At 38.3% G+C, this 22064-nt stretch overlaps 2 pseudogenes; both read left to right on the plus strand.

Annotated features, from left to right (window-relative positions):
• Positions 1-374: 374 nt before the first annotated feature.
• LOC149160424 (putative pectin methyltransferase QUA3) lies at positions 375-5295 on the plus strand (annotated as a pseudogene).
• A 9335-nt stretch (positions 5296-14630) lies between these two features.
• Positions 14631-21339, plus strand: LOC149160425 (putative pectin methyltransferase QUA3; annotated as a pseudogene).
• The last annotated feature ends 725 nt before the right edge of the window (positions 21340-22064 follow it).

A 22064-nucleotide genomic window follows, 5' to 3' on the forward strand; every position in this document is an offset into this window, starting at 1 on the left:
AACCACTATAATGATGAGGAGGTCAGAAGCCTCAATTTCTATGAGGAGGGAGGGGGGAACCTAGGTGTTAATGGGAGCTATTATAGTTCTCCAGGCTCGGAGCAATTGGAAAGCTCATGCCAGAGAAGCCCCACTCTAGAGGGGGGAAGCCTTTGTTTACTCTGTTTAAATTCATATTGACTTATAAGGATATTTCCCTAGTTTCTGTGTTAGGTAATATAATAAGCAGAGGGCATAGAATTCTAGAGTCTCAGAACTCACCCCGTGCTCCAGCCCAGGAATAGGTGCGCCGTCCGAAAAAGGAGGAAGTAAGCTAGAAGGAGAGTGGGATGGAAAAGGAAGGTAACAAAGTGGGAAAGAGAGGAAACAGAGGAATGGGCAAGGTCGGAAAAAAGACGAAAGGATTGGAAGCAACTTCCAGCAGAGGACCAAGTAAAAGAGGAAGGAAGACCAGGAAGGAGAGTATGCAGAACCTGATCAATGCATACGTGGTAGGAACACCACTGGAGGTGAAAGCAATAATTTCCGAATGGGAGAGAGAGCTAAATGACAATATAGAAAATCAAGAGATCAAGGCAGAGGAATGGGAAACAATGGTTAAAGACCCTGGGAATACCAGAGGACGTCAAACGTTGTTCCATCAAACAATTCAACAGTACTGGGTCATGAAGAATATCCTGGCCCGAGCAATGACAACCTACAAGGAAAGAGAGGAACCGGAGGATGCCAGACCAGCTGAGCCAAGCATGAAGGATCTGCATAGGGAGATCCAATCTGTCCAAATGCAACTGTACCGAAACAACCTCACGGTAAACAGGATTGAACAGAGCATTCAAGATATGAAGAGAAGCGAAATCCTAGGCTCCAGCGTGAAAGCCCCAGCCCCGGTGGACTCATCAGATGAATGAAGCAGGTCTTTAAGTAGAATTTTGTTTATATGACGGTTAGCATTTACTGTTTTAATATGAATTTTATAGTAGATAAAGTTGCCAATGTAGCTTGGATGGTAAGGAAAACTCTTTTTAAATTTTGGACAGCATTCGATGCAGACAAGTGGCCAACAGACCTGGTTTCCTGTGGGCAGGTTGAGGCCACCTGCAATTTTTGTTAAAAATATATTATTTTCGAGAAATATTAATAGAAAATAAAAACTACCAAACTCACACAATATATCTATATATATATATATATATATATTATTTTATTTTTTTAATGATTATGCAAATGCTACTTTAACGTAATAAATATATTATTTAAAAAAATTATAACACAATATTATATTAATTGTAATATCATATTTATATATAGAATATGTGTATGTGTATGGAGGGTATTTTGTTTGAACAAAACCAAACTCTTCAATGATGCCAATTTATATAATCGGGAAAGCAATATTTATATTTAATGTTATTTTTGTTCTATTAAATAATACAGTATTTATATACCTAATACATGCTTATTATTTTATTGGTTTATATTTTAAATATTAGTTTTCAATGAAATATACTTTATTTGTAATGTTATAAAAGATAAACAAAATATAAAATAAAGAATACTTAATTTGATTTTTTTTTATAATTAGAATGTAAAGAATACTCAATTTATTAATATATTTATTATTCTTAAAAATAATAAATATTTATATATATCTGAATGAAAGGTTTAGAATGGGTAATTTTTTCACTATAGAATATCTTAACAACTTATTTTGTCACTATCTATTTTATATCTATAAACATGTAAATTACTATTTTAATTAATTGAATGTTCTATATATTTTTAATATAATAACTCTATGTTATATTACTTTATAATTTTTTTTACAAAGATTATTATTTTATTAATTACTTTTTATATAAAAAACAAATACAATTAGTTTTTATAAAAAAATAGATACATTTAGTTTTTATCATTATTTATTTTACTTTTGGAAAGAAAATTTTACAAAATAAAATGTTCTAGAGTTGAATTGAGGCTTCTGTGATCCATAATAGTTGAAAGAATAACTTCCGCGTAAATCACATGTAGACAGACATTTGTTGATGCGTTTCGAACCAACTAGTGTGGTTCATCGTCAGGACAAATGTCTGTATACATGTGATTTACGCTGAAGTTATTCTTTCAAAATGTTCCAGAATTCTCTGAATTAAATGTAACTCAAAATTGAATAGGAATATGTAGACAATGTGCAAAATATGGTGTCGTACAGAGTGGGCGTTAGAGATGGTTTCGTGATTTCATTTTTCATTATAAGATAAATATTTAATTACTTCAAACACATATATGTAGAAAAATATTAACTTATTTTCCTTCAAAATTTTCATTAATTTATGGTGTTTTCTCCTTTATTATTCGTTGTCGCTCGCAGGTAATTACGCATTCGATTTGCATTGAAAATCAATTAAATTGAGAGTCGACTAAAAATTAAACCTCTAATATTAATAGTATAAAGGTCAAAAAATTTATTTTTTTCAAACTTTTCATTGATTAATTCTCTTGAGATTTTATTATGTAATTATAATTTCGCCGACAATTGTACCAACAAGTCTACACGATTGTTATAGTCGCAGGCTATATAGGTTGACGTGTCCATTCAAAAGTTAGTGTTATTAATGATGATATTGAAGCCCAGTGTTGTTATATTTAGTATGGTTTTAATAAATAATATGGTATTTATACAATACACTATATTTTCTTATTAATTACACCGTAAGGCGTTTCCCTTTGAAATCAACTTTCCTCTTGGGTTACGTGTACATTTTTGAGCCTTTGATTTAAGTGTTAGACGATGAAAATAATCTTACCCATCCAATTGATTAGGCCAGTATACGATGCGACCCAGTGGATCGACGCTTGACCTCGCTCGACGCTACGCTACTTCCAGGTGCTTCTCCATGTGGAGACCTTGCACTTTCCCTCGCTCTGCATTTGGTTTCAGGCTTGCTGTTCTTGGCAGTCTTCGTATTTTTCCTCTGCGTATTTACTCCACTGGGAGATTCGTTAGTTGAATCAAGGAGACAAGCATTGGTGCTGAGTGGGGGAAGGGACAGAGATGGAGATCCCCAGCACAGAGAACGATTTCTCAGAGTGGTTGAATCAGGGGAGGCAACAGTGGAGGCCTGCCCCTTGGAATTCGTCGATTACTGTCCTTGCGAAGATCCACGACGGAGTAGTCATTTCACCAGAGAAGGAAATGTTTATAGAGAGAGGCAGTGCCCTCCTTAGGATCAGAATCTCCTCCACCTCATTCGACCACCTCTCAACTACAAAATTCCTCTGCCATGGCCTGAAAGTCTCCACAAGGTCTTTCTCACTTTTCTAATGGCAAACATCTGTTTTCTTTAATGTTGGTTTCCAGTTGAATTTTAAAGTTGTGAGAAAGAGCATTATGATTTTAGGAATTACATTTTAGAAATTGCAAAATGCTGGATGCCAGATTGGTAACTTGAAATAGCTTGTTCTTGGTTCTAGATTCTATAGACATTCAATAGCATTTGGGTTCCATAATTAGATATAACTACTTTCTTGGGTAGGTAGGGGAAAGACTGTCAATCTATTGATAACTCTCTATGTGCTTATTGAATGGAAGACAACCAATTTTCTTTCTGTAATATTACTATTAGTTTCAAATTGGCTCGAGGAATCTCCCGATGTCATTTTGCTATCTGCCAAAAATCATGCATCAAAGACTTGACTCAATCTTGGGTACTACAGAATAGCTTAATTTAAAATCTGTTATTAAATCTTGCTGTTTGATTAAACTTGCATGGTAGATATGGCATAGAAATATTCCCCATAACACGATTGCAGATCGGAAAGGGCATTAGGGCTGATGAAGGCAGAAGGACCTTACTTCATATTTCCAGGTGGTGGCACCATGTTTCCCGATGGAGTAATACAATACATTCAGAAGCTGAAACAATATTTACCTATAAGTGGTGGGACCATCAGGACAGCTTTGGATGTTGGCTGTGGGGTCTGAACTTTCTCCCTTTCTCTTCTCCTTAATGTATTGTTTTTGAAGCACCTTTGCAATCTAATTTGTAAATGTACTAGTAGAGCCACGACCCATTACCAAAGGGAATATCACAATTGATTGATTGATTGATTAATATTGAATCTTGTCTCCCTAAATGCAAGCTGCCAGCTTTGGAGGATACCTGCTTAAGGAAGATATATTAACCATGTCTTTTGCTCCCCGGGATTCACACAAGCCACAGATATAGTTTGCATTGGAAAGGGGCATACCTGCGTTTCTAGCAATGCTTGGAACCCACAGACTGCCCTTCCCTGCTCATGTATTTGACCTGATTCATTGTTCCCAATGTTTGGTACCCTTCATTGCTTACATTGATCTTTCTCCATATCTAACCTAGTGAGAAGATATTGCTGTTGAGTGATATTTCGTTTTGAATTTACACCATTGATGATATCTAATTTTTCACCTCAAAGAAAACAAAAGGTTAAAAGCACTGTACTTGCACACTATGGTGAAAAAATTACAAAAGGCGTATTTGCTGAGGGAATACTCTATCAAATAGATGAATCTTACACGATCGAGATGGACCGTTCGTTGCGATTAGGAGGCTACTTTTTCATCTCTAGACCTCCCATGCAGTGGCCTAAACAAGAGAAAGAATGGGCTGACCTGCAGAATTTAGTCCACACATTATGTTATGAGTTGGTTATTATTGATGGCAACACTGCAATTTGGAAGAAACCTTCCAACAACTTGTGCTTCGCGTTGAAGAGTGTAACTAGACCTAATTTATGTGATGAACATGATGATCCCAACTTGGCATGGTAATTTATTCCATCTAGCGGTTGAAATTGTGTTTTTTGATGTAAAAATGTATATCACCAACTTGGAACTTTGATCTCCTGGCTAACATTCTCTTTCAATTCGCTTACAGGTATGTACCATTGAAAGAGTGTATTAGCCAGTTTCCACCATTGAAAGAGAAAGAGAACAGTTTAATCGAGCTTCCAAAGTGGCCAAGCCAGTTGAACAAACCTCCTCAGCATGCTGTAGACTTAAAGAATTTTTTGGATATATTTAAAGATGATACACGGAGATGGCAAAGGAGAGTGACATACTATAAGAATGTGCTGAATCTGAAGTTAGGATCTTCAAGCGTACACAATGCTATGGATATGAATGCAGGTTTTGGTGGCTTTGTAGCAGCACTTATTGCAGATCCTGTCTGGATCATGAACGTTGTTCCTACTTATACAACAAATACTCTTGCTGTGATTTATGACAGAGGCCTTATTGGAGTTTATCATGACTGGTAAGTTTATATTCCTTGAGAGTTTTGTTAAGTGTTTGAACTTGTTGTGGCCAGCAACACCCCCCCTTTGTTCATTTAAGTGTTGACCAAAATACTAAATGAATGGGGACCCTTAGTTAATTTTTTAGGAACAACAAGAGTTTCCTTCCCTCAAAATAAGGTTACCATCATGGGCTTAGGTAAGTCTTTTGAATATTTTAAACCTAAGTCTATGATAAGGAGAAAATCTTTAAAGTCGCCTTGCAAAAAGATAGGAAATACCTCCATTTCTCTTTAAATATCAATATGCGCAAGATCCTCGTGTTAAGAATAACATCGCGTCGCAACAAAGTAATACTCATAAAGAAAAACTTAAAAATTCACCAATCTGCGATAACGCTGGTCGCAAGATCGCATATCGCAGAAACGAGTCGGCAAGATTTGGCAAGCATCAAACTTCTGCGATCTGCGATGTTGCGATTGCTGTGATATTGCACCCTTGCGATTTGCGATGGTGCGATTTGCGATCGCGCGATATGCGAGGTTACGTAAGCAAATCATAAATCACTTCATTACGAATCCTTCGGGCACGCCATTCAAAGAAAAGCCACTTACCATAATCTGACTAGAAATCATGCACTTTTAATGACAGTAAATGAATTAGTTGTCAGTTATTAAATGAATTAAAGACGCGTGCCTTTATAGAGATTTACTTCATGTAAGGTGGCATATTTGATACATCTGTTGCATTTAAAACTCTCCCATCACCTTTCTGGATCAGTCATTTCCATTTCACTCGTAATCTGCAGGAATGAAGAGCTAAGACGATTCAAACACAAATGCATGTAGAAATGGGAAAGAAAAATAAAGCTCAAAGCTCCGAAGCGAAGGAAAATACGAAGGAGATGGCGCCTTTGTATACAGACACAGCCTGTAACAGAGACGCTGGGATATCAACATGGGAAAGCATGTACAGGCTGCTAGAAGAGGAAAATCCTAGAATAATGAAGGTTGCTGCTGCCGCAGGCTCACACCGCTCTTCTGAGGCGTCCTTAGAGGACCTAGCATGTTCATTTCTTCACAGGATAGCGGAAAGACCCAAAATTCTACCATATACGGATATGATCAAGTGGATACTGGATGATGCAAACATGAAAAACAGACAATTCAAAGTTCAAGGACACAGGCTCATCAGATCATTTGCTGCGCAAGATTTGAAGCTTATGTATCATCTTCCTGAACCGCAAGCGACCTATAACGCACAATTCGTTAAGAAATTCGCGGCGGAGAACCCAGACCTATCAGATACCACCAAAGATTGGTCTAGAAAAGAAGAGCCGCTCAAAAAGGACAAAAACGGTATGTACAACACTGGTTCCCTCACCTCTCCATATTGTTTTGCTGCGACCATGCTTTGTAGGTTATTTGGGATGCCGGATATCAACAAGTTTTCGTCTGAATGGCTACCATTAATTGATGCTACCACAAACGCCGATATTATAGATTGGGCCAAAATCCTTTCTAATAATCTATACACGGCTGTTATCAATTATTGGTCTAAAAGATCCTTGTCTCAAAGGATCTATCCTCCTTTTTATCTGTCTGCATATGTTATGGATTCTGTTTGTCTTGTGTCTAAATTCCCTATTATGGGTTGGAAATGGACTACCCAGGACCCATTGCCTATCCATGTCTATCATAAGGTGTTATGGGATTCTCAATTCGCCCCTCACTTCTACAAGGTTTTCCACGGGCTTATTTTGCCCTTGTATAGAATAATGTATGATAAAGACCCCCCGAGGTGCTCTCCCGAGGCACAAATCGACATCATCCCCATCGCGAGATGGTTCGGAGAAGAATGGTTTACCTACATTAGAGTTTTTGGAAGCACTATACCTCCACATGTCCTACGTCTATATATCCCTGATAAACTTTTGGCTCGGGAAATTGCTTACCAGACCTGTTCAGAAGGCGGTCTGACCAAAGACCTAAAGGACAAGAAGAAGGCCATATGGCCTCAATTTCCTGTAGCTTGTGGGGCCTTCTCATTGTTCGATGTGGGACACGCTTTCGGCGAAGTGGAGAATGTGACGTATCTTCAATTATTTAAATTCTCAGCAAGGCCATTGGACCCAAATGATGTTGCCCAAGAGTTCACAACGAACGTCAAAATAAAAGTGTTCTCTGGAAAGAAAGATTTGTTTGATGATTTGTTTTAGAATAGAAGTTCCCTCCAAGAAATTTTGCGGGAAGCTCGGTCGAGGTTCTCTCCAGATGACCTCCAAAGATTCATGTTATATAGGGAAAGAAGGCTAGCCAGTATTCCTTTAGAGAAGCTGCGACTGCCTGCTAGAGAACCAACTCCAAGCATTAGCCTCAGCGGAAACTCTAGCACTTCCGGATCTAAATCCAGCGCTGCGCAAGGAGTGCCTGAGCATCCTAAAGAGTCTAGATACGACCAAGGAAAAAACGAAGAAACAACTAAAGATACAGCTCAGTCAAGTGCAATGTCTCAGCAGCAAGTTATCGCCTCCCTGCCAAGAGATGTCCCCCCTCCTGTCATCGAAGCACCACTCGTCACAACAGAACTAGACAAAGAATGGAAAACCTTCAATGAATTGATCAATCTTGAAGGGCAAGCCCCGAAAACACCTGTGAACAACACACAGGTAGTGCAAGAAGTGATTCCGACCATAGTCAGCAGTGTCACAGAAACGGAACACGTTCCTATCGCTCCAACTTCTGAGCTTCTACTTAATGTAGAAGAAATTCCCCCACTGGATGTATTCTATAGTCCCCAACACAAAGCAGTTGTAAGGAGACAGAGGAAGAAAAGAAAACTAGAAAATACACTGTCACAAGATGCTGAACATTTGGACGTCTTATGGAAAGACCCCAACAATAACCCGACTGAAAATCTCACTAAGCTGTCTCAGATCGCAGGAGCATATGCTTCTGCAACTATTGATAAAGCATCGGAAGTTCAACAACTATTGAAGGAACAAGAAGATCAGATACAATTGCTACAACAACAGTTGCAACAAGCCAATGCTAACACTGAAGCTTCCAAACAGCTCGAGAAGCTGCAGGAAGACTTTCAACAGATGCAGATAGGCTATCAAAGAAGTCTAGACGAGAAAGGAAAACAATTGCAGACTTTACAAGAAATGCATAAAGATGAGCCTAAGCTGGCAGAATTTATTTCAGAAACTATTGGCTTAAATGAGCAACTACTGCAGCAACAGGAAGAGTTGGGACGTAAAATATCACAGTGGAGTCACTATTGCGAGCTGAGCGATAAAATCACCAATCAAGTGGTAGACTTGCGGAGTGACTATGATCAGAGTGACAGAAGGGTGACAGAATACTTAACTTGGCAAGATGATGATGAAGGGAAAAGAGCAGGTGCACCCAGGATAAACGAAAACCATAAAGAATTGCTCTTTAATAAATGGGACGATCAAATCAAGCAGGCAGAGCAAGCAGCGGAGACAGTGGCTACACAGGCAAGCATTCTTATCGACTGTGTAAATGAAAATTTACACAGGGCCAATTTAATCATAGAGACCACCCCGGGGTACCTACCGAACAAGTTACAACTGGAAGCATAATGGAAGCAGAAAGCGCAGGCAAAGGGGAGAGCAATCCAAGCACTAGCCAGGTTGAATTGGGAATGTTACTGGACGTACTTGGTCAAGCCGCACAGCCAATGGATGATGGTGAAATGCATCACAAACGCGGCTGAAAAAGTAGCGCCAGCTCTCGTAGATGCTGTTTTCGCAGCCCAGCTCAACGCTGAAATCAGTCAGCCGACTCTCCTCAAGCCCATGTTGAACACTTGCAACTTTAAGGACCAAGTTCAGAAGTAGCCTTATTTAGAATGTTGTTTTTTCTTTTTAACTAGATTAGAAAAAGGACGGTCATTTGAAAACCGCATCCTAAATTTTGTAATAATACTATTATTAGAATTAGGAAGTAGTATTTTAACCCTTCTCATGCATTTAGAGAACATGCACTTCTGCACCCTCAGAGGAGGTTTTGATGAATGGATGGATCGAGATTTATTAATGTTTGCATTTAATGTCTGCTATTGATGTTGCACTTTTGTACTCTTAGTAGATGTTAGAACAAGTAGAGATAAATCATTATTGCTTGAAGCTTATGAGTGAAACCAGTCATAAATGGTACTTTTATCTCTTGACCAATTTCTGCTTGTATTCTTAAAGTGATATGCAGTTTTCAGTTGTTTATATGTTAATGCGTGAATGTGTGGGTTACCATTTGGCACTTCTGTACAGTGGAATCATTTATTTGTGCTCGATATATGAATAACTTATTATGCGATACGCTGTTCACAACTGTTTTGCTTAACTTTTTATGCAGAATGGTTTATCTTAATTGATTTCTATTCTTATGATAGTTGAATGATCTTTATTACCAATTATTGTTCGAAATCTCTTTAGATCGCATAATAACAGAAATACACCCCGGGTTAGCGTAGATTAGATGTGTTGTTTCTCATTAGATTACAATAGCATAGAGTTAGTTTAGAAGTTTGAATTAAATTAGATTAAAAGACTCCTAGATCAACATCATCGAACTCTACACACACATACACCCCTTACATTGGGAAACTGGTCCCATTATCCCCAGTCGGACCCGCTATACCAAACGGATAAGGAGCTGCCAACCAAGGTCCGGACCGGGTGGGTATCCCCCTTATTGTCGACCCGATTTTTGGGGCTTCAACATATTTGGCGCTAGAAGTAGGGCCTGAACATAGGGTCTGTTGGAATGATTTTCAATTGTAAAATTTGAATCAGGATGGCTACTCATAAAATTCCTATTTGGAGTTGCATCCATGTTCCTACCTCTTCCAACACTCTACCAGAAGTGGTAAGACTCTTGTCTCAGGTAAAATTCAATGGTAAGAATAATTCTTTTGCTTTTAATCATGCTCTTCAATTTATTCAAAAAGTTTCAAGTTCTGATATTCAGAGAATTGATGAAGGCGTTTTATGCAGAATTTTCACTCTTACATTCACGGTGAAAGCTAGAAAATGGTGCAGAACCCTCCCAGTTGCATCAATTCACAGCTGGGACCAATTCGTCAAGACTTTCATTTTTGAATTTGATTGTTATGACTATGACTAGGTATATGATGAAATTGATTATCTACGGAAACAAGATGAATCTGTTAGGGATTTTAATATGCGATTTCATCTTAATTGTCTAAAGTATGATCTTGAAAGTGAACTCACGGATGAAGAATCTTCAGATTATGCTGAGTATTCCCTGCCTCCTATGGCTGATCAAGCAGAAATTAGTTCAACCTTTGTCTCATTTTCTTCTAATATGAATGAGGATTCCAAGTTGAATATACAAATCAGCCATGATGAAGAAAGTCCCCAAAGCCTGGGAGTCATGCATGCTCTAATGCAAGAAGACAAAAGCGAGAATGCTGGAGGAAAGCCTACCTTGGAACCAGGAGATGACTTTGATACAAGGTCAGATAATATCATTGCAAATCAACAAATGCAGGTGCCAAGGTTAGAACAGCAAACTATTTCTCTTTCAAAAAGTATCAGTACACAAAGGTATGATCTAAAGCCCGATGTCTATGATGAATCTGATGAACAAAGATTTTTCCATGATGTTTTCAAATGCATTGTTCCAGAATCGCATTTTTCTCTTTATCCTGATGTTTTTAGTGATGATAATTTCTCCCCTCTCAATATTAAAGATATCCCAAAAAACATAGAGGATTATTCAAACAAGCCATCATTAGGTTTTCAAGATAAAGAGACAGCTATAGAACATCCTTTGGCCATTTTCAAACAAGAACCACTTGACCTTCCTTGTCTGAAAATATATGACGAAAAAGAGAAATCTAGGGAAACCTGTAAAATCATTTATGATAGCTACTTTGACAACGATGATGTTGTTGAGTTATCCCAAGTAACTCAACTAAACTCAGATAATGAGAGATATCCTAATTCAGAAATCATATCAGTCAACCCTCATTTCAAAGTAAAAGATCATTTGCATGATTTTACTATCCAAGACAATGCCCTGATCTATGATTCATATCATGAGGAAACCTCCATGCCTGTTCACAATCATAACTTGTCTTCTGATTCACAAGACGGAATTCAAAGTTGCTCGGATCCCATAATTCTGGCCAGTTCTTGTGAGAAGCAAGATATTACAAGTAAATCCCAGTTGTGTTGTAACACTATTTGTACAGATAATCATTCCTTTCTTTCTCACTTGCACTCATTTTGTACAAAATCGGATTTTGTTTTGAATTTTCAGACTTTTGATAGATTACTGTGGCATGTTGAGCATCTTATCAAAGAACATTCGAAAGATGTGCCACCATTTTGGAAAGCTGAGCTGCGTCAAGGAAGTATAGAACTTTCTCAATTCCAAGATCAATCGATATCAGATTTTCTTAAGAAACTTCTTTGGCATCCAAAACACCATCAACCAAGGAAAGTACCTTTCGAAACTTGTTGGCAATTCGCGCCAATTGATAAAGATCTTTCCGGGAATTTCCATCTATTCTACATCGAACTATTTAGTGATTTATATATGGAAACTTTCCTTTTAAACGAAATCGCTAAAAGCTCAGCTTTAACGAACAGTAGGTTACAAGCCATTGAAACTAAAAAATCATATTCACAACCTGGCTTGTCATCCTTCCTATTACGAGATCATCAATCCATAACAGAAGTTCATCCTAATTTTTATGATCCAATAGGTATCCAGTTGGAAAGAAGTTTTCATGAGAAAGAAATATCAGACAGAATTCCAACTGAAGTTACACATTCTTATTCCACATCCAACATTAACAGTCCAAGGAAAATTTTGTTCTTAATACTGATGTTTGGAAGTTACAAACGGCTAGGAATAAAAATGAAGAGATGGTTCCACTGGAAATATCATTTCACCTAGCTAATTTTCTGTATATAGTTAGAATAGGAGTAGGAGTAATTTAGCTAGGTTATTAGGTTTACTTTTAATAATTGATAGGCAAAATAAGAGAAGGGATTATCCCTATTCTGTACATAACCCTAGAAAATGTCTACCTCTCATAACAGTTAAATATTTTTCTCCATAATAAAATTTGCTATGGTTAACAGCATTTGACATTTACTAAAGACACCTTTTCTCTATCAAAGATTTTGAACTTCTGCTTCTATGAACAACAAATCTTTTGAAAACTTGATCTTTATTATCAATAGAACTTTAACCCAGATATGATGCTAGTTTCAACTCCAAGAAATTTGAAGAAAGCTATCTTGGTGAAGAAATTGTTTTAGGTCAGTACAATGAAAGGTATCAATAATGAAATAAAGATTCTCTGTAGAAACAGCCTTTTCCAAACAACTCTAACATTGTCGTCCAAAACTTTCTTAAGGAAAGAAAATTTGACTTCCTCCCTGCTAAAGGAAATCGCAGCATTCAGAGGAACAATCCAAAAAGAAACACTATATCTCAAAGAATAAGAGGTCTCATCACGAGCCGGCTTATCATGATCACAGATATTATAACTTGCTGACTTTGCCGATACTGTCCACCAAAACAGGGCAACGACTCAAGATTGTTACAATCAAAAGACAAGGGGTCTCATCACGAGCCAGCTTGTTCAGCAAAAGTGTAAATCAAGTGAATGACTGTGTCATAATTTGGCCACCAAACCAAGACATTGTTCTTTAGAGAATAAAAAGGAAAAAGTGTCAAAATGGGTTTTTCTCTGAAAAAGTTGTAAATAACCTTAAGCAGGATAAAGGATCATTACTGGGTAATAGGTAACCCTGTCGAGGCTATGGACGCCTGCTGGTAGCAGAGGCTCTACCTACGACAAAGGAGCATATTTAAAAAAGGCTGCTACATAGGGGAAACTTTATTTTATGTTTTACAAGACCAAGTAATGGCTGATGTAAATGCAAGGACAAGCTGAGGATGTAAGTAAAAAAAAATAGAAAGAGGTTGAAACAAAACATCATTGACAGTTTGAAGTACGATATGCTTTATCTTTTTATAATAAAGTTTAAGTTCTTTGAGAAAAAATTTTCAGGAGTTTGAAAGCGTCAATAGAAGATCAGAGATAACTAGTTCTCCCAAGTGAATCGCCAATGGTTGTGGCCAACAACACCCCCCCTTTGTTCATTTAAGTGTTGACCAAAATACTAAATGAATGGGGACCCTTAGTTAATTTTTTAGGAAAAACAAGAGTTTCCTTCCCTCAAAATGAAGTTACCATCATGGGCTTAGGTAAGTTTTTTGAATATTTTAAACCTAAGTCTATGATAAGGAGAAAATCTTTAAAGTCGCCTTGCAAAAAGATAGGAAATACCTCCATTTCTCTTTAAATATCAATATGCGCAAGATCCTTGGGTTAAGAATAACATCGCGTCACAACAAAGTAATACTCATAAAGAAAAACTTAAAAATTCACCAATCTGCGATAACGCCGATCGCAAGATCGCATATCGCAGAAATGAGCCGGCAAGATTTGGCAAACATCAAACTTCTGCGATCTGCGATGTTGCGATCGCTGCGATATTGCACCCTTGCGATTTGCGATGGTGCGATTTGCGATTGCACGATATGCGAGGTTACGTAAGCAAATCATAAATCACTTCATTATGAATCTGTCGAGCACGCCATTCAAAGAAAAGCCACTTACCATAATCTGACTAGAAATCATGCGCTTTTAATGATAGTAAATGAATTAGTTGTCAGTTATTAAATGAATTAAAGATGCGTGCCTTTATAGAGATTTACTTCACGTAAGGTGGAATATTTGATACATCTGTTGCATTTAAAACTCTCCCATCACCTTTCTGGATCAGTCATTTCCATTTCACTCGTAATCTGGAGGAACGAAGAGCTAAGACGATTCAAACACAAACGCAAGTAGAAATGGGAAAGAAAAATAAAGCTCAAAGCTCTGAAGCGAAGGAAAAGACGAAGGAGATGGCGCCTTTGTATACAGACACAGCCTGTAACAGAGACGCTGGGATATCAACATGGGAAAGCATGTACAGGCTGCTAGAAGAGGAAAATCCTAGAATAATGAAGGTTGCTGCTGCCGCAGGCTCACACCGCTCTTCTGAGGTGTCCTTAGAGGACCTAGCATGTTCATTTCTTCACAGGATAGCGGCAAGACCCAAAATTCTACCATATACGGATATGATCAAGTGGATACTGGATGATGCAGACATAAACAATAGACAATTCAAAGTTCAAGGACACAGGCTCATCGGATCGTTTGCTGCGCAAGATTTGAAGCTTATGTATCATCTTCCTGAACTACAAGCGACCTATAACGCAGAATTCATTAAGAAATTCATGGCGGAGAACCCAGACCTATCAGATACCGCCAAATATTGGTCTAGAAAAGAAGAGCCACTCAAAAAGGACAAAAGCGGTATGTACAGCACTGGTTCCCTCACCTCTCCATATTGTTTTGCTGCGACCATGCTTTGTAGGTTATTTGGGATGCCGGATATCAAAAAGTTTTCGTCTAAATGGCTACCATTAATTGATGCTGCCACAAACACCGATATTATAGATTGGGCCAAAATCCTTTCTGATAATCTATACATGGCTGTTATCAATTACCGATCTAAAATATCCTTGTCTCAAAGGATCTATCCTCCTTTTTATCTGTCTGCATATGTTATGGATTCTGTTTGTCTTATGTCTAAATTCCCTATTATGGGTTGGAAATGGACTACCCAGGACCATTTGCCTATCCATGTCTATCATAAGGTGTTATGGGATTCTCAATTCGCCCCTCACTTCTACCAAATTTGCCACGGGCTTATTTTGCCCTTGTATAGAATAATGTATGATAAAGACCCCCAGAGGTGCTCTCCTGAGGCACAAATCGACATCATCCCCATTGCAAGATGGTTCAGAGAAGAATGGTTTACCTACATTAGAGTTTTTGGAAGCACTATACCTCCACATGTCCTACCTCTATATATCCCTGATAAACGTTTGGCTCAGGAAATTGCTTACCAGACCTGTTCAGAAGGCGGTCTGACCAAAGACCTAAAGGACAAGAAGAAGGCCATATGGCCTCAATTTCCTGTAGCTTGTGGGGCCTTCTCATTGTTCGATGTGGGACACGCTTTCGACGAAGTGGAGAATGTGACGTGTCTTCAATTATTTAAATTCTCAGCAAGGCCATTTGACCCAAATGATGTTGCCCAAGAGTTCACAACGAACGTCAAAATAAAAGTGTTCTCTGGAAAGAAAGATTTGTTTGATGATTTGTTTCAGAATAGAAGTTCGCTCCAAGAAATTTTGCGGGAAGCTCGGTCGAGGTTGTCTCCAGATGACCTCCAAAGATTCATGTTATATAGGGAAAGAAGGCTAGCCAGTATTCCTCTAGAGAAGCTGCGACTGCCTGCTAGAGAACCAACTCCAAGCATTAGCCTCAGCGAAAACTCTAGCACTTCCAGATCTAAATCCAACGCTGCGCAAGGAGTGCCTGAGCATCCTAAAGAGTCTGGATACGACCAAGGAAAAAATGAAGAAACAACTAAAGATACAGCTCAGTCAAGTGCAATGTCTCAACAGCAAGTTATCGCCTCCCCGCCAAGAGATGTCCCCCCTCCTGTCATCGAAGCACCACTCATCACAACAGAACTAGACAAAGAATGGGAAACCTTCAATGAATTGATCAATCTTGAAGGGCAAGCCCCGAAAACACCTGTGAACAACACACAGGTAGTGCAAGAAGTGATTCCGACCATAGTCAGCAGTGTCACAGAAACGGAACACGTTCCTATCGCTCCAACTTCTGAGCTTCTACTTAATGTAAAAGAAATTCCCCCACTGGATGTATTCTATAGTCCCCAACACAAAGCAGTTGTAAGGAGACAGAGGAAGAAAAGAAAACTAGAAAATACACTGTCACAAGATGCTGAACATTTGGACGTCTTATGGAAAGACCCCAACAATAACCCGACTGAAAATCTCACTAAGTTGTCTGAGATCGCAGGAGCACATGCTTCTGCAACTATTGATAAAGCATCAGAAGTTTAGCAACTATTGAAGGAACAAGAAGATCAGATACAGTTGCTACAACAACAGTTGCAACAAGCCAATGCTAACACTGAAGCTTCCAAATAGCTCGAGAAGCTGCAAGAAGACTTTCAACAGATGCAGATAGGCTATCAAAGAAGTGTAGACGAGAAAGGAAAATAATTGCAGACTTTACAAGAAATGCATAAAGATGAGCCTAAGCTGGTACAATTTATTTTAGAAACTATTGGCTTAAATGAGCAACTACTACAGCAACAGGAAGAGTTGGGACGTAAATTATCATAGTGGAGTCACTATTGCGAGCTGAGCGATAAAATCACCAATCAAGTGGTAGGCTTGCGGAGTGACTATGATCAGAGTGACAGAAGGGTGACAGAATACTTAACTTGGCAAGATGATGATGAAGGGAAAAGAGCAGGTGCACCTAGGATAAACGAAAACCATAAAGAACTGCTCTTTAATAAATGGGATGATCAAATCAGGCAGGCGGAGCAAGCAGCGGAGACAGCGGCTACACAGGCAAGCATTCTTATCGACTGCGTAAATGAAAATTTACACAGGGCCAATTTAATCACAGAGACCACCCCGGGGTACCTACCGAACAAGTTACAACTGGAAGCAGAATGGAAGCAGAAAGCGCAGGTAAAGGGGAGAGCAATCCAAGCACTAGCCAGGTTGAATTGGGAATGTTACTGGACGTACTTGGTCAAGCCGCACAGCCAATGGATGACGATGAAATGCATCACAAATGCGACCGAAAAAGTAGCGCCAGCTCTCGTAGATGCTATTTTCACAGCCCATCTCAGTGCCGAAATCAGTCAGCCGACTCTCCTCAAGCCCATGCTGAACACTTGCAACTTTAAGGACCAAGTTCAGAAGTAGCCTTATTTAGAATGTTGTTTTTTCTTTTTAACTAGATTAGAAAAAGGACGGTCATTTGAAAACCGCATCCTAAATTTTGTAATAATACTATTATTAGAATTAGGAAGTAGTATTTTAACCCTTCTCATGCATTTAGAGAAGGGTCCAGAAATTTGTCAAAAACTTGTCCTCGGAACATGCACTTTTGCACCCTCAGAGGAGGTTTTGATGAATGGATGGATCGAGATTTATTAATGTTTGCATTTAATGTTTGCTACTGATGTTGCACTTTTGTACTCTTAGTAGATGTTAGAACAAGTAGAGATAAATCGTTATTACTTGAAGCTTATGAGTGAAACCAGTCATAAATGGTACTTTTATCTCTTGACCAATTTCTGCTTGTATTCTTAAAGTGATATGCAGTTTTCAGTTGTTTATATGTTAATGCATGAATGTGTGGGTTACCATTTGGCACTTCTGTACGGTGGAATCATTTATTTGTGCTCGATATATGAATAACTTATTATGCGATATGTTGTTCACAACTGTTTTGCTTAACTTTTTATGCAGAATGGTTTATCTTAATTGATTTCTATTCTTATGATAGCTGAATGATCTTTATTACCAGTTATTGTTCAAAATCTCTTTAGATCACATAATAGAAGAAATACACCCCGCGTTAGCATAGATTAGATGTGTTGTTTCTCATTAGATTACAATAGCATAGAGTTAGTTTAGAAGTTTGAATTAAATTAGATTAAAAGACTCCTAGATCAACATCATCGAACTCTACACACACACACACCCCTTACATTGGGAAACTGGTCCCATCATCCCCAGTCGGACCCGCTATACCAAACGGATAAGGAGATGCCAACCAAGGTCCGGATTGGGTGGGTATCCCCCTTGTTGTCGACCCGATTTTTGGGGCTTCAACAAAACTATATTGCTATGATCTGCAGAATTCATGTACTTAAAATTCCTACAACACTGCATCTTTGATTTCTGATTTTCCAATTGCCTTCCTTAGATGTTGAGTTCAATTTCAAATCAAGGTTCTAGTTAAGTTTGGTTGGCTCTTGGAACAACATCTCAAGTACCATAAGATGGGAATATTTGCTGCCCATCGATTTCCTTGGTTTGTTTCATCTTTTGATGGGAGAGTGCAAGCAAGAACACGTCTATACAATTTGAATAGTATGTACTTGCATTATGGTAATGTTGGTTTCCAGTTGAATTTTAAAGTTGTGAGAAAGAGAATTATGATTTTAGGAATTACATTTTAGAAATTGCAAAATGTTGGATGCCATATTTGTAATTTGAAATAGCTTGTTCTTGGTTCTAGATTCTATAGACATTTAGTGGCATTTGGGTTCCATAATTAGATATAACTACTTTCTTGGGTAGGCAAGGGAAAGACTGTTAATCTATTGATAAATCTCTATGTGCTTATTGAACAGAAGACAACCAATTTTATTTCTGTAATATTACTATTAGTTTCGAATTGGCTCGAGGAATCTCCCGATGTCATTTTACTTTCTGCCAAAAATCATGCATCAAAGACTTGACTCAATCTTGGGTACTATAGAATAGCTTAATTTAAAATCTGTTATTAAATCTTGCTGTTTGATTAAACTGGCATGGTAGATATGGCATAGCAATATGCCCCATAACAAAATTGCAGATCAGAAAGGGCATCAGGGCTGGATGAAGGTAGAAGGACCTTACTTCATATTTCCAGGTGGTGGCACCATGTTTCCCGATGGAGCAATACAATACATTCAGAGGCTGAAACAATATTTACCTATAAGTGGTGGAACCATCAGGACAGCTTTGGATGTTGGTTGTGGGGTTTGAACTTTCTCCCTTTCTCTTCTCCTTAATGTATTGTTTTCGAAGCACCTTTGCAATCTAATTTGTAAATGTACTAGTAGAGCCACGACCCATTACCAAAGGGAATATCACAATTGATTGATTGATTGATTGATTAATATTGAATCTTGTCTCCCTAAATGCAAGTTCCCAGCTTTGGAGGATACCTGCTTAAGGAAGATATATTAACCATGTCTTTTTCTCCCCAGGATTCACACAAGCCACAGATACAGTTTGCATTGGAAACGGGCATACCTGCGTTTCTAGCAATCCTTGGAACCCAGAGACTGCCCTTCCCTGCTCATGTATTTGACATGATTCATTGTTCCCAATGTTTGGTACCCTTCACTGCTTACAGTAATATTTCTCCATCTCTAACCTAGTGAGAAGATAGTGTTGTTGAGTGATATTTCGTTTTGAATTTACACCATTGATGATATCTAATTTTTCACCTCAAAGAAAACAGAAAGTTAAAAGCACTGTACTTGCACACTATGGTGCAAAAATTACAAAAGGCATATTTACTTAAGGAATACTCTGTCAAACAGATGGATCTTACATGATCAAGATGGACCGTTTGTTGTGATCAGGAGGCTACTTTGTCATCTCTAGACCTCCCGTGAAGTGGCCTAAACAAGAGAAATAATGGGCTGACCTACAGAATTTAGCGCACACATTATGTTACGAGTTGGTTATTATTGATGGCAACACTGCAATTTGGAAGAAACCTTCCAACAACTCGTGCTTCGCATTGAAGATTGTAACTGGACCTAATTTATGTGACGAACATGATGATCTCAACTTGGCATGGTAATTTATTCCATCTAGCGGTTAAAATTGTGTTTTTTGATGTAAAAATGTATATCACCAACTTGGAGCTTTGATCTCCTAGCTAACATTCTGTTTCAATCTGCTTACAGGTATGTACCATTGAAAGAGTGTATTAGCCAGTTTCCACCATTGAAAGAGAAAGAGAACAGTTTAATCGAGCTTCCAAAGTGGCCAAGCCGGTTGAACGAACCTCCTCAGCATGCTGTAGACATAAAGAATTTTCTGGATATATTTAAAGCTGATACACGGAGATGGCAAAGGAGAGTGACATACTATAAGAATGTGCTGAATCTGAAGTTAGGATCTTCAAGTGTACGCAATGTTATGGATATGAATGTAGGTTTTGGTAGATTTGCAGCAACACTTATTGTAGATCCTGTCTGGATCATGAACATTGTTCGTACTTATACAACAAATACTCTTGCTGTGATTTATGACAGAGGCCTTATTGGAGTTTATCATGACTGGTAAGTTTATATTCCTTGAGAGTTTTGTTAATTGTTTGAACTATATTGCTATGATCTGCAGAATTCATGTACTTAAATTCCTATTACACTGCATCTTTGATTTATGATTTTCCAATTACCTTCCTTGGATGTTGAGTTCAATTTCAAATCAAGGTTCTAGTTAAGTTTGGTTGGCTCTTGGAACAACATCTCAAGTACCATAAGATGGGAATATTTGCTGCCCATGGATTTCCTTGGTTTGTTTCATCTTTTGATGGGAGAGTGCAAGCAAGAACATGTCTATACAATTTGAATAGTATGTACTTGCATTATGGTGAACTCTCTCTGGTTATCAAGGTGCTCCGGGAACTAGGGCATCTTCAGATTTGCATGATATTTAACTATTTCCTAGAGAGATCAGGGGACTCTGGGCACAAGTTTAATAGGATGGTGATTATGGCAATATCATTGAATATTCTATGACTAGAAATGTGATTTGGCAGGTGTGAGGCCTTCTCTTGTTACCCTCGAACATATGATTTTATTCATGCAATTAGCATTGAATCTCTAATAAGAGATTTGAGTAGAGGTGGAAACAGGTGCCTTTCTGATCCTCCATTTGTCTTTTGGGTTTTCTTTAGATTCCTGAACCTATCACTTTATATTGTTTATATTCATGAATCTTGGTCTAAAGAATGATATCTCTCCTCCTCTATGATAGGCATTCTTCAATCATGATTTTTGGTTCCATGTTAAAGTTCATGTGTTACTTACACATTGGTTTTGGATTTTATGCTTACAGATGTAGTCTTGTTGATTTGATGATTGAAATGGATAGAATTCTTCGGCCTGAAGGAACTGTTGTTGTCTGGGATACTCCTAAGGTCATTGATAGGGTTGCAAAGATTGCATGTGCAATACGCTGGAGTACAGAAGTTTATGACACTGAGCCAGAGTCCAATCGCAAAGAGAAATTGCTAGTTACGCCATAAGGCATTTCCCTTTGAAATCAACTTTCCTCTTGGGTTACGTGTACATTTGTAAGCCTTTGATTTAAGTGTTAGACGATGAAAATAATATTACCCATCCAATTGATTAGACCAGTATACGATGCGACCTAGCAGATCGACGCTTTCCCTCACTCGACGCTACGCTACTTCCAGGTGCTTCTCCATGTGGAGACCTTGCACTTGCCCTCGCTCGGCGATACTATATTCCAGGACCCTGGATCTATGGAAATCAACTTCAGGAAACCCTTCATATCAAGCATAAGGTAGAAAATGATATTCTGACCCTCAGAACATACCCAGTCTACTACAGGACCCATGAGATGATTCAAGGAGGTCTCGCTCAGCCTTAAGAGGGCTTGGATTATCACCACTAGATGCCTTGGACTGTCACCGGTCCACTTCTGGACTTCGGTCTATTGCGGGATGGCTATAGCAATTGCGATCTATTATAGAATGGTTGCTCGGCATCAGGGTATGTATTTCCATTTTAGTTTGTCTCAGAGTATATGTTTGCTTTGATTTCCTATTTTCCAATTATTTTGGTTGTGGCATCACATGGGCCATGTTGTGGTTACTCTCTGATGCCTTGTCATTGTGTTTCGGTGGTTGTTCTCTCTGATCTCGATGTGATTAATTGGTTGAAAAGGAAAAGACCAGCTATGGGCAGCTTCTTGGCTATTCACAAGTTCATCTGATCTTAGTACTTT

Source organism: Pinus tabuliformis, chromosome 5_2, assembly GCF_031772625.1.
Source record: "Pinus tabuliformis cultivar Carrire ecotype Pingquan chromosome 5_2, CPIR1, whole genome shotgun sequence".
Classification (NCBI taxonomy): Eukaryota; Viridiplantae; Streptophyta; class Pinopsida; order Pinales; family Pinaceae; genus Pinus; species Pinus tabuliformis.